A 14,657-nucleotide genomic window follows, 5' to 3' on the forward strand; every position below is an offset into this window, starting at 1 on the left:
TAATTTCATTGTCTTTTGTTCATCTGTTCTGGATTCCACATGTTATGTTCACAAGGATCAAGTTGTCGATGGAGTTGGTGTTGAGAAACCAACCTACACTATCATTTTTGATGCGTATTTGTGGGAATCTAAAGAAGAACCTATGGTGAAGGATGACCACCTTTTGTCCACATCTAATCCACTCTATCATGACATCTTCTATGATTCTGCTATTTCTGATTTTTCTTGTGAAAATCCATACCTGGATATTTCTACTTCCTGTCATTCACAGAACACTAATGATTTCAGTCCGTCATTAGATTGTGAAGAGGACAAAAAATTTATTTCCAAATCTACCCAATCTGTCATCTTTCATTTCTGGAAATTCAGAAGGTGAAGATTTATGTTTCTCATCAACCCCTCTGTATGATTTGTTAGATCATCAGGATGCCCATACACATCTCGAATTTTCTGATCGTGGCTATCGTGATATTTTTACTAATTCATTTGACCATGATTCTGGTTCACTTACTACTGATATTTGTAAGCTACCAGTCTTTCATGATACATCTTTTGATGAGACAGTCTCAAGTTGTCATAGTAATTTAGCCCGAGCTGATGGTTATGTCATGTTCTTGCAAACCTAAGCTCAGTTCCACTTCCTATCAAAAATCTATTGAATAATCGCAGGCTCCTCATCACTCTCTTGTTCGCATTGAAAATCAATCTAGTTTACAAATTTCACATCCTCTGCCAGAATCACATGATCCTATCGCTCATGCATTGGAGGAGTCATACGTAGCAATTCATGTTGTGAAACAAAAGTTTTATTATTTTTGTAAGTTTTCTTGTTTATTGAGATGGAAAGGGTATATATTCTTTTTGTCTATGCAGAGTGTGATACAACACCATGATACATCTGCAGAGTGCCTATCATGTGATTTTACTCTTTTCTTTTCTATGAATGCATTAAATTATTGAGCATGTTGGTTTTCATTGTTTTATCTTTCTTACTTGCTGGTTTCCCTAAATATCCTTCTTGTCATCCATGCCTTCACTTATATTGCCCAACCAATGCGTTGGTGGCTGCATTGGAAGGATCGCTTCACGTGAGAAGGCCCATGCACTGTTTAATTTAGGAGTAGGAATAATGTTTTCTTTCTTGTTTTGATTTTTCTTACTTGCATTTGCTTTCATTTTACTGCTTTCCTTTGCTTGTTTTCTTGTTATGCACCCATAGGATTAGTTTCCAATGAAACCATGTTCTATGCTTTGAAACAAGCATGGTGAAATAGCAGAAGACTTGTACAACTATCAACATTTGGTTATCTGTCAATTCCATCTCCTTATGAATATCTTGTGTTTCTTTTAGTCGATGGTACCCTGATGGAAAATACATTCCTTTCAGAGTGAATCTTGGTGAAGTCACAATGTTTGCACTTTAACTAGTACCGCCTACTCTAATCGATTTTCTATATTCGGTTAACCCTTGTCAACTCATTCAAGTAGAGTAAGGTGAGGGGGGAAATTAAGAAGTACGTTAGAGATATTTATATCATCCTTCTTTGAAGGGAGAACCTCTTATGATCTCAATAAGTCAGGATCCCTCTTCCACCTAATGAAATAAATAAGTGCCAATGTACAACTATTTGGAAAAAAAAATAAAGATAAAGGAGAAAGAAGAGAAAATATTCTTGTGCAAGGAGGTGAAGTAACTCCACTAGGGTACTTTCCAGGCTCCCTAGTAGCAGAGCAATTCTTGTGTTTCTCAAGTGACTCTACAGGGACACTGTCCAGGCCTGCTGGGAATGGAGCAACACTAGAGATGAAACTTAAACTTTAATAGTGTATATTACTTGTGCATCAATATATCCCTCATCCCCAATTGAAAAAACTCAGTTGGCTTGGCATGGTATGTGTGCTGACAAATCAAGAGAATGAAAAGGGATACATCTTTAACTCAAGCTAGTGAGGGAACCATGACAATAAAAGAATCAAACACTATTTCCAAAAGATTTAGACTCGTTTTACATGAGACAAGGTCCATACAAAGAGCGGGAGTTATACCAGTGTGTCGCCAATGTTGTTGCAGTTGCAACCACCCACAAAATTTTTTCTATGCTTAAGTTTGGAGCCTCTCCACTAAATCCCAACAACTTATCTTACATTGACCAAGTACTTGTAATTTCATTTGGGTTTATATTTTTCTTTATAGCTTGTGCTTTCTTACTTGCTTTTTTGTCTAGAGACAAGATGAACTCTTCACTTGGTTGTAATTCGGTTCTATCACTGCCTTGATGATCTGAGAAATCTTAGAGGGAAACAGGTATTTCTCCCAGCAAATGCATAGTTGAAGCCAATAGTGAGCTTCATTTGTAGAATTATGTAGACCCATCTAGCATCCAACCTTCAACTAGGAAATTGCACAAATCTTGAGAGGTAGCCAGAGCCACTCATCCCAGGAATTGTGCATAAACATTCCCTCAACAGTTTCCTGATGCACATGCAAATGCGTTTCCCAGTTCTCCCCAAAACTCTTCCTCCATGCATGCATGGAAGCCTTTCCCAAAAGAGAAGAAAAAATAGTGAAAAATCATCCTTAAAATATAGGGATTTATTTTTAGAAGTCAGAGTTACAATTGATCTATTTTTTTAAACTACCCCCATGTGTCGCTTTTTCCTCGATTTTTGGCCTTCAAGTCATAAACCATAAATTGATAAAATATATTTAGCGATTTCTACCAGAGCTCATTTTCACATTTGATCTTGGACATCTTCCATTCTTGAGGAGATATAGGAACCTTGGGCATAGTTGTGCAACTTTTCTAACTAAGTCTTCCTTTTCTAGTATTTTGCTGTTTTTTTTGTCGCTTTTGTTTCCTCTGCTTGTGAGAGTGTTTTTTTACCTATTTTATTTAGTGAATGCTAGATTTTTTATTTGTTCTAAGTTGTAGAAGTGTTGTTTTATTTTTCTCATTGCATTTCCCAAGTATCGCATGCATAACACCATTTTTTTACTAGCGGTCTGTTATGAAACCAGCTCAAGAAAAGATAGAAAAGATAGATCAACGCCTTAGAATTCAGCCTCTTTGAGGGGGAAACCTCCTTTACATTACATAAATGAACAATTCTTGGATGATACAAATGAAAATACCTCCTTTCTATATATAGGAGTCTAAGGGGTTATAACATAATCAGAGCCGATATAACAATAATAATGGAAGGGCACAATAATAACAATAGTGGGATTCTATGGTGCACAATAGTAACAATGTGGGCACTACATGGGTATATCAATATAATAATTGGGTTATACTAATAACAATAAGGGGTTACACTAGTAGTATAGGGGCCTAACATGCCCCTCTCCTTCAAAAAGTGTTGTCCTCAACGCTTGAGTAGTTCTTGATGCTTCTGTATAAAATTCTTGTCCCCCCATGTGGAATATTCAGTGGGTAAGTTCTTCCACTTGATGAGATACTCTGAAATTGATCGATTTCGTAGCTGTCGGGTTGTTGTTTCTGTGACTGCTCCAGGATCCAATATGATTTTTCCTTCCTCTTCAATTTCTGGCAATATTGCTTGAATTTGGATCTTTTGCAACTTTTGAATAAGTGGCCATACTTCTTCACCTTCTTCCATTCATCCCTTGCTTCGTTTATCCAATATGGTTGGATAATATAAATAGCACAAAACAATGCTTCCACATCCTCATCCTTGAAGAGTCTTCCCATTCGGTGAGGTCGCCATTTTTTAAATGCATGTAGTATTGCCAACATTTCCTTCTCATAAATAGCTTGCTTGAGATGTAGCAGTAAAAATACCCAATCACCTACCTCAAAACATTTTTCACTACGATGTTGATCTATCTGTTTTTTCATTTGATTTTGCACCGAAGTGGCGTTATCCTTTAAAAGTTGGAGAACTTGTTGTTGATGCTCGATGTGATCTTTCTTTGCTTGAACCTTTTTCTTCCTAATATGTCCTTCTATCTTGAGAGTTTGAGGAGTGGTAATTCTTGCCAATTCTTTACAAGATATGGTTTGATTCATTTCTTCTTTCTCCGGGGTGGTGTCCTGGCGTATATCCTCTTCTTTTGATGTTTCTTGATCCTTTTCTTCCCCCTCTTCATATTCTATGTAAAATAATTTCTTCTCAGCACACCTATGACCTTTAGTGCATTTGCTATCACAATTGTAACAAAGCCCTTTTCTCTTTTTTCTTCCAATTGTTGTGGTGTAACCCTTGTAGGTTGTGGAAGGTTGGGAGAAACAACACTTCCATCTTTATAGTTGTGAGGGGTATGCTTCCTGGTTTCCATAATTTTGCTTTCCATTATGTCACAAAGCCCTTTTACTCTTTCCAATTGTTGTGGTGTTTCTCTAAAGAAGGTGTTGCTCTTTGTATCCTCATAATGTGCTATCATTTCCTCCGTCAAATTTGATCACGTAACAAGTTTTTTACGAGAACAAAGCCCTTCATACCATAAAAATTGATCTGGTTCTAAATATGAAGATGAAATACATAGCTTTTGTAATAGTTGTACACCATGTAGATCAAAATATTGCTCCATCTGAAGTATCCAATTTACCGGATCCTTGCCATCAAACTTCCTCATCTTGCTTTTTCTTGATTTTAGGAGCTCGACCTTAAAATGACTGTAACTCTGTACTTTCAGATCTTTAAGTTCTGAAATTGTGAACTATAGTAGCCCTCTGTGTCCTCTTTCCAATGCCACTAGTCTGATCCAAATTGGATTCCCTAAGAAAGAGTTATGCACAATCTCCCAAGATGACCTGATTATAGACCTTTCCAGAAGAGTGAAATTGTATGAAGTGCCACGTGTCACTGTTTCAACTTTTGGATCTGAAAAATGCATACAAGAAACTACAGTCCGTCCTCTTTCTGTACCTTCTTATGAAATTTCAATCCGATCCCCAGAGAGAAAGTTATGACGATTTTCCCCAGGTCACCTATTTTGAATGTAATTCAGGAGTCTGCAAAAAGACCAACTTCCTTAGATCATATCTCCGCAAATATCGCGCGAAAATATCTGAAATTCGGACCCAAGGTATGCCATAGTACTAATATTTTACAGTACCTTGTACATACCATAATACTTTGGTGATAGTTTATTATCCTTCTTAGCTTGCTTTAGGGACATTTGCTTATATGGTTGTAGCCGTAGGAATACCCAATCACCTACATCAAAACTTCTTTCACTGCGATGTTGATCTGCCTGTTGTTTCATTCTATTTTGTTCCAACACGAGGTTATCCCTTAAGAGTTGGAGGACTTGTTGTTGATGTTCGATGTGATGTTCCACTGCCTGAACCTTAGAATTTTCTGTTAAATATGATGTGATGGATGGTGGTTGATACCCATAAAGTGCCATAAATGGGGTCATTTTTGTTGCTATTTGGAAGGAAGTGTTATACCACCATTCAGCCAGAGGCAACCATTTGACCTATTGTGTCTGTTTATCAGATACAAAGCAACGAAGATATCCTTCCAAACATTTGTTTAGTATCTCAGTTTGCCCATCAGATTGAGGATGATAAGATGAGCTATGAGCTAACTGAGTACCAAGACAAGAAAATAATTCTGTCCAAAAATTTCTAGTGAAAATGGGATCTCTGTCACTTATAATAATCTTTGGGTTTCCATGTAGCTTTTGAACTGTTTCCATAAATGCAGTAGAAACTGTACTGGCTTTAAATGGATGTGATAATGCACAAAAGTGTGCATACTTGGTAAGTCTGTCAACTACCACCATGATGACACTCTTTCCCTCAGACTTGGGTAAACCTGTGATAAAATCCATTGAAACCTCCTCCCAATGTTGGCTTGGAATGGATAAAGGTTGTAATAGTCTCGGTGTCTTAATTGTTTCAACTTTTTTTTGCTGGCAAACCAAACATTCCGACACGAACTTTTGAATATCTGATTTAAGGCCATCCCAAAAAAATTCCTTCTTAACCCTAGGGTAAGTTTTCAAAACTCCTGAGCGCCCTCCTAAGGGAGAAGTGTGCAATTCCATAAGAATATTTTGTTTTAGCTGGGAATTCTTACAGAGGTATAAGTGATCTTTGTACCACGATGAACCATTTTTCCAGCTAAATGTATGAGAAGTACTGGAATCTTGTTGTAGCTTTCGAATAAGTGTCCACACTTCTTCATCATCCTTCCATTCCTCCTTTGCTTCGTTTATCCAATCTGGTTGTATAATAGAAATGGCACACAACAATGCTTCCACATCCTCATCCTTTCTTGAGAGTGCATCTGCCACCACATTTTGCTTCCCTTTTTTGTAGATGATTTCAAAGTCATAACCCAACATCTTTGTGACCCACTTTTGTTGCTCTTCAGAGGATAATCTTTGTTCTAAAAAGTATTTAAGGCTATCATGATCCGTTTTTACCTTGAAGTGTCTTCCCATTAGGTAGGGTCGCCATTTCTTAAGTGCATGGAGTATTGCCAACATTTCCTTCTCATAAATATCTTTGCTTAAAAACTTTCCCTTGATTGGACGACTTTCAAAAGCAATGGGTCTTTCATCTTGCATTAGAACAGCACCAATTCCATTTCCTAAAGCATCACATTCCATAATAAAGGTTTTGGTGAAGTCTAGTGTAGCTAAGACCGGTGCTTGGCACATTGCCTCTTTAAGATGTTCAAAGGCCTTTGTTGCTTCCGGAGTCCATGAAAATGAATCTTTCTTCAATAATGTTGTTAGAGGTGCTGCTATTCTCCCATAATTCTTAACAAACTTGCGATAATACCCTGTCAACCCAAGAAATCCTCACAGATGCTTTATGGATGTGGGGATTTTCCATTCCTTAATGGCTTTAATTTTGCTAGGGTCTACCTTAACTCCTTCATGAGATACAATATGACCCAAATATTCCACCTCCTGGACTCCAAAGAAACATTTGGATCTTTTTGCATATAATTGTTTCTCCTCCAATAGTTGTAGCACCCTGTCAACATGTTCAACATGATCCTTCCAAGACTTGCTGTAGATTAGTATATCATCAAAAAATACTAACACAAATTTTCTAAGGAATGGTTTGAAAATTGAATTCATCAAACCTTGAAATGTTGAAGGTGCATTGGTAAGGCCAAAAGGCATGACCAAAAATTCATAATGACCCTCATGAGTTCTAAATGCCATTTTCGGAATGTCTTCAATCTTCATTCTGATTTGATGATATCCCGAACGAAGATCCAACTTGGTGAAGTAAATTGATCCATGCAATGCATCCAGTAATTCATCAATAACAGGAATGGGGAACTTATCTTTAATAGTGAGCTTGTTGAGCTCCCTATAATCCGGACACATGCACCATGATCCATCCTTCTTGTGCACTAATACTACTGGAGCTGAGAAAGAACTTTGACTCGGTTGAATTATACCAGCCTCTAGCATTTCTACAACCATACGTTCAATTTCACTTTTTTGGACATAGGGATATTTGTACAGCCTGATGTTTGGAGGAACACTTCCTGGAATCAGATGAATAGCATGATCATGTTCACGCATAGGTGGGAGACCTTTTGAAGTCTCAAATACCTTGGAATGATTGTCCAGGACTTTTTGGAGGTCTGGAGAAATAGATGATTCCAATGTGGAAACATCTAGCGAACATAATTGTGCAATTACACCTATTTGCTCCTTTTTTAGAAGCTTTGTCATGCCATTAGAGCTGATTATCTTTCCTGGTTTCCCTGCAATACCCCTTAATTCAACTTCCTTTCCTTCCATAGAAAATTTGATGAAAAGTTCTTGAAAATTAAAAGCTATTGTACCCAAGGATTGTAGCCATTGGACTCCTAGTACAACATCAGCACCTCCCATTGGAATGGAAAGCATTGGGCTAGTCAATACATATTCTCCCATGGATAGCTTGATATTATGGCACTTTCCAGAGCAATTTATTGTTCCTCCATTTGCAATCATCACTTGACACTCTGGTGCTGGATATAGGAAGCAATTCAATTCTTTTGCTACCCTACAATGAATAAAATTGTCGGTGCTTCCTGAATCAATCAACACTATTACCTTTTTCTTCTTGATTTGTCCTTCTATCTTGATGGTTTGAGGAGTGGTAATTCCCGCCAATGCATTACAAGATATGGTCAGATTTCTTTGTTCTTCATCTAGGCTTTGTTCCTGGAGTATATCTTCTTCTTTTGACCTTTCTTGCTCCTTTTCTTCTTCCTCTTCACAATCTATGTAGAATAATTTCTTCTCAGCACACTTATGACCTTTAGTGTATTTGCTATCACAACTGTAACAAAGCCCTTTTTCTCTTTTTTCTTCCAATTGTTGTGGTCTCAACCTTATAGGTTGTGCAAGACTAGGGGCAACAACACTTCCGTCTTTATAGTTGTGAGTCGTATGCTTCCTTGTCGCCATAATTTTTCTTTCCATTTTTCTTGCTAACCTGAATGCCTTCTCTAATGAATCAACTTCCCAAAGGCGAACATCATGTTGGCTATTATCCTTTAAAGACCCTATGAACACATCAATCCTATGCTCCTGTGGAATATCTTTTACCCTTATGTTCAATTTTTGGAACTCCTCAATGTGCTCCATTACTGAACCCTTTTGTTTGAGACTTATCAATTGGCTAAAAAAAGTGTTGCTTTTTGTATCTTCATAATGTGCTATCAATTCTTCCGTAAAAATTGCCCAAGTAATAAATTGTTTACGAGAGCAAAGCCATTGATACCATACAAACTGATTTGGTTCCAAATATACAGTTGCCATACGTACCTTTTGTGCGTTTTGCACATTATTGAGATCGAAGAATTGCTCCATCTGTAATATCCATGTGGCGGGATCCTTGCCGTCAACTTCCTCATATCGATTTTTGGAATATGGTGATTCTTCGATCCAACATTAGCGTCTATGGAATCATGATTAACATTTATTTTGTTCTCATCATGAGTTTCCTTTACTACCTTTTCACCATTAGTGACCCTTTCTTGTAGCAACTTCTTCAATTCTTCCATGTCTGTCTTCAAATCTATCTTCAAATCTGCCATGTCTCTCTTCAAAACTGTCTTCGAATCATCCATCTTAGCTTCCATTCCCTTTATCTTAGATTCCACGCCATTTATCTTAGATTCCACGCCACTTATCTTAGCTTCTGTTAGCTTTTGTGAGCGTGACATTTGTTGCTCTTGTTCTTGTAATTTTGATATATCATGTAGCATTTCTTCCTCTTCTTCATGAGTCATGCTAGAGCTTTCAGGTTCCTTACTAGGTGTTTGCATTTTCTTTCCTCGGGGCATCAGTTACCAATAATAATGCTTTACTATGCCCTTTAATTCCGTTAAACCAAGATTACACAAAAATTAAAAAAAAAAACTACACACCTTTTTTCACTTTATAGAAGCTCAATATTGAATCTGATGTATCTCTGTAATTTTGGATCATCCAGTTCTAAAATTGCTACCTGTAGTATCCTTTTGTGTCCTCTTTCCAATGCCACAACTCTGAGCCAAATTGGATTCTCCAAGGACGAGTTATGTGAAATCTCCCACAGTGACTTGCTTTTAGACTGGTTTAGTAGAGCGAACTTGTACGACGTGCCACGAGTCAGTGTTTCAACCTTTGAATTTGAAACACAAACACAAGAAACTAGAGTCTGTTCTATTTTTGTACCTTCTTACAAAATTTCAATCCGATCCCCAGAGAGAAAGTTATGACGATTTTCCCCAGGTCAAATGTTTTGAATGTAATTCAGGAGTCTGCAAAAAAACCAACTTCCTCAGATCATATCTCCAAAAATATCGCACGAGAAGATCTTAAATTTGGAGCGAAGGTTCAGCGTGATTTCTTCTCAAATGGGTTTTCTTTGCGACTTCTGAAACGTCACAGAAAAAAGTTATAGCGAAAATTCCACGATGACCTGTTTGGAGCAGCGAAACCCTAGAATCCAAAGCTCTGATACTAAATGTTATGAAACCAGCTCAAGAAAAGATAGAAAAGATAGATCAACGCCTTAGAATTCAGCCTCTTCGAGGGGGAAACCTCCTTTACATTACATAAATGAACAATTCTTGGATGATACAAATGACAAAACCTCCTTTCTATATATAGGAGTCTAAGGAGTCACAATATAATCCAGCCGACCTAACAATAATAATATAAAGCCACAAAAATAACAATAGAAGGATTCTATGGGGCACAGAAATAACAATATGGGGGTAATAGGGGTACAACAATGTAAATAAGGGGTATAAATACAATAGTAATGGGGTAATCACTAGTATTATAGGGACCCAACACGGTCATCATTGCGACGACTCTCTCGACAAGCTTCATTTTTCTTCTGTTTGATTGATTCCTGCACTTGTTATGATTACAAGTATCATCATTCACTCATATCTGCACCAACCTTCACTCACACTTTCATATCTTCTCATTTCCATGTTGTTGTTGGATAGATCTGGGCTTCCTTAGCCCAGATGTAGCTCTTCCCGACATGTACTACACATTTCTGGATCTCAAGGCTCTGCATTGGTCCTAAGAATTGCGTAGAGTCCCATAGAGACTAGCTCCAACTACGCACTGCGCAGTTCCAGGATCCAATCCTAGAGCCTTGGCCAGTGGGATTGCACAATGTGCAATACCAACCAGCACAAGCCAGAGTGAACAATGCATTGCCCAGTTCCAGTTAACATCACCTCCTATTTGATAGTTGGGACTACGCAATGTGCAGATCCAACTGACATTCACTCACATCTGAGATCGAGGATTGCACAATATTTCCTAGCAGTTGCCCAGTTTTTTACTTGGTTTGACTTGAAGTGATTTAGATTTCAGGCTAACATTTGAATGCCATGAGTGTCCTCTCTATCGCTAGGTATAATAGTTGTTCAACAACTTTTCAGTAGTACAAGTAACATGGATCCCAGGATAGCTGCATCGAAGGATACTGTCAAGATCAGCACCGGGGATGTAGTTGAACAAGTGTTAATGAACTTACTAGTCTATTGCAGACACACAACTATTCATAGAGAAGGACATGAATATAACATGGAAGGAAATTAAGGATAACTTCCGAGGAAGCTTCGCGGAAGATCTAGAAGATCGACATGTCTATGTCAACAACCACAAGTTATGCTTTTATAAGTTTTCATTTAGGTAATGCACCTTCCCATCTAGGGAAATCATTCATTGGATTGTCTCACATACCAATACCAAGATGATGACATTAAACAATGAAAATGGAACACAACTTGCTACTTTCAAGATAGGAAACTATCATTAGATGTATCACTTACCATAGTTGTGAACCACATGGATACAATTTTCTATGCCCCCAAATTAAGTGTGAACACTAGAGAAATCATGAAGCGTTGTGAAAGGGTTGTCAAATTTTAGGTCAACACCCAATAATTTTTACTAGAATCAGTCACTCAGAAATTCCTACCAAATCTTGATCATATTTGCATGCCACTTGTGTGATCAAGAGAGAATGGAGACCTTTCAACGAAATTGGGTGGTTGTGTTGGACCAGTTAGTGAATGAAGGAAGGTCATTCAGTTGGTTAGATTTGTAGGCTCCTCAGATGAAAGTGCATGTGACTAATTCCTAGAATCTGCCCAACGATGAACAAGTGAGATTCTATACATTTGCGTACCTACTTGATGCAATCTGTTCCCAACATTAGTTTCCTAGCATGGGTTGTACAAGGACACCATAAGATAATGTTGTGACATTTATTGCAAGTTTTTTTTTAGTGTAGCTACCGAGGATTCATGGGGAGGCTATCTGATCATTTCATCGCCCGATGGCACCTTCATTAGGATGTTTGGTGGAGGGAATCCTCCACATGTGATACCAAGGTTTTCCATGGATAAGTTGGTCATACAAGAGGTTTCATATCACATGTCCATAGGGTTATCAGTAGGACTGCACAGGAGGAAGAAGGCATCATGGACTCCTCTTCCTTAATGAATTGGATTGTATGAGATTCAGAGCTTGAAGGATGTAGATGCCAAAGCCAAGGACTTATAAAAGTTTGATATTGGCACCAAGGACTACAATCCATATGATCCACACTACACATGCAAGAATCGTTATGCAAAGGTGTATTATCCATGGATCCACCGTTACAACTCCTCTGGGCTCAATGAATTGATTATCATGGCTATAGAATGGAAATCCTCTCTACAGGCAGAAGCACCGAAGGAAGAAGTAGTAACATCAATAGTGAGTAGAAAACTAGTGGAAGACAAAGGCAAGAGGAAAATTTTCGAGAACCTAGATGCTAAGAAAAGATACAAGTTCAGAGAAGACCCTATTATTTAGAGAGTAGCTTTGGAAGTAGAGGCAAAGAGGCAACACCGCATAAAGAGAGTTGAATGGAGGAATAGAGAGAAGCAAAGTTTGGAGGATGCAGAAAGCAAGTTGCAGGAAACAGAGAAGAAGATGAAAGAAGAGAAGGAGCTAAGAAGGAGAGAGAGGGAAGAGAAGAAGAAATAGGAATATGAAGAAGGGAAAGGTGTGATGATAGAAAAAACTATGCCTATACAGGTGGAGGAGTCAGAAAAAACAGCAGATGAAGAAGAGGGTGAGAAGGTGCAGGTTCGAGAACTTTCTTAGTGGATTGAGAAAATGGTTGAAGCAATGGACATGGATTTCGAATAGGATCCACATGACCAATATATTTAACTCATATCAAGAACATTTGAGGTCGTCCCTCAGTCTCCACCACCTCCAGAATTGGAACCAGTCCCAAGTAAGAAAGCAGAGTTTTTCCTCCTTGTTGATGATTCGGTGATGGATGTGTAGATTATTTCATTTGACAAGTGATAAAAGAGGATTGTACAAGCATGAATAAATCATCTCCCGGATGATCATGCATCACCTACACATATGAAGGAAAGGGTTATTGTGTCATATTTTAGAAAACATCTAGCTTCCGTAGCCAATGCCTTTAAGGCTTATAGAGAAGCCACAAAATTGAGTTTCAAGTTCTTATTAGCAGAAAATGATCAGTTGGAAAAATACTTGCAAGAGGCCAACTAGAGAGGAGGACAATCCATAGGATCCACTATGGAAGAGATGAGGAAAGCAATACTTGGTGAAGTATCAACTCTTCATACCACCACACAGAAAATTTATGACAGATTTTTCTTCGTGCAAAAGGAAGTTTTCCATCGATATGGTTTCTAACAGAAGTTCAAGAAGTTTGACCAAACTCTCAAAGACATACATGCTGCTATTGCACACATACAAGAATGGACAATGAGATACAAGGGAGCCTCGCCTTACTTGCATAAGATCATGAAGTGGTAGGAAAAGTTGGAAAAACCACACGGATGTTGATCCGAAGTTATGAGCAACTCCCTTGGCTCATCAGTAGCATTGAGGCTTCCTATGCACTGTTTTTCAAGAGTCTGGATGTCATGGTGAGGACACAAAATATTCCTTCAATCAGTTCACTCACCCAAGCCATTGAGAAGAACCAAGTCTACCTGGAGGTCAACAGGTACATGGATTAGTTGATGGGAGAGGCCACCAGTGATGACTTTCATTTGAGCACAGAAAAAATGCAAAGGTACATCAGTGGTCCAACTACACTTAAGACAATGCTATGCATAATTCAAGATGAGTTGGACAAAGATTCTGGAATGCTATACCTGGAAGCCATGGATGAAAGAGTTTGTTTTCAAAAATACACCACCAAATAGTATGGAAATGCCATAGCACAGTACCAAGCTTGGTATCAGTTTGTCACCAAAGATCATGAAGATAATGTTACCGAGTTGGCCTTTCCCCAAGCTTCTGAGTGATAGTGTTTGTCTTGTTGTGATTACTCGAGCCTATTTTTCGCACATGGTATATGTGGAAATTGTATATTGTGTGTAAATATATTATAATTGGAATTCCAAGTGTCATTAAGGGAATGTAAACAATCACTATGTAATGTAAATGAGTTGAAGAGTGATGAAGGTAGTTAAAGAGTCAAAGGGGAATGTCAAGGGTAACCCCACACTTTGTTATAAATATAACTTCATAACTCATAGAATAGGATTCTCGGAGCCAAGATTTTGGCTAGGCATAGGCTTAGAGAAGGCTTGGGAGTATTGTGATGAGCCTTGGCTTCTCCACAACATAGAGTGAGTACACTCCTTTGGAGGAGAAGGTGGTATTGACTATAATGTTCCACTATTGGGGATAGTGGATGTCAATGGTGTATGTATGGATGGAACTTTCACATAATAATATAACTGAGTCAACACATTTTCATGCATATGTTTTTATTGTAGTTAGATTATTTTGGTTACTTTAGCAATGTATGTTGTTTAACTTACTCATTTGTGTATGAACTATTTTCTATGGAATTGTATGAATCTTGTTGAAGGCGTGTTGTTGGACTAACTCGTCACTTTGGTTTGTGGACTATTCCACTTCTATCTTGTGATGTCATTTCACTCGTGTGTTCCTTTCAGGCTGCATACTATTACAGGCTTCTAAGGGACACACTTCCTTTTCCCCTCAGTGTGTTAGAACCCCCGATCATCTCCCTTAACTCATTGCAAGGTCACACACTTTCTTCCTACTAAAGTTATCATACCTACCTTTGGACACTGCTACAGTCAAGGCACTAAATTACCACCCACTGCTGGGACTACTACTCTAAATGGTCTGAGGT

This window comes from Pinus tabuliformis, chromosome 4_2 (genome assembly GCF_031772625.1).
Source record: "Pinus tabuliformis cultivar Carrire ecotype Pingquan chromosome 4_2, CPIR1, whole genome shotgun sequence".
In the NCBI taxonomy this organism is placed as follows: Eukaryota; Viridiplantae; Streptophyta; class Pinopsida; order Pinales; family Pinaceae; genus Pinus; species Pinus tabuliformis.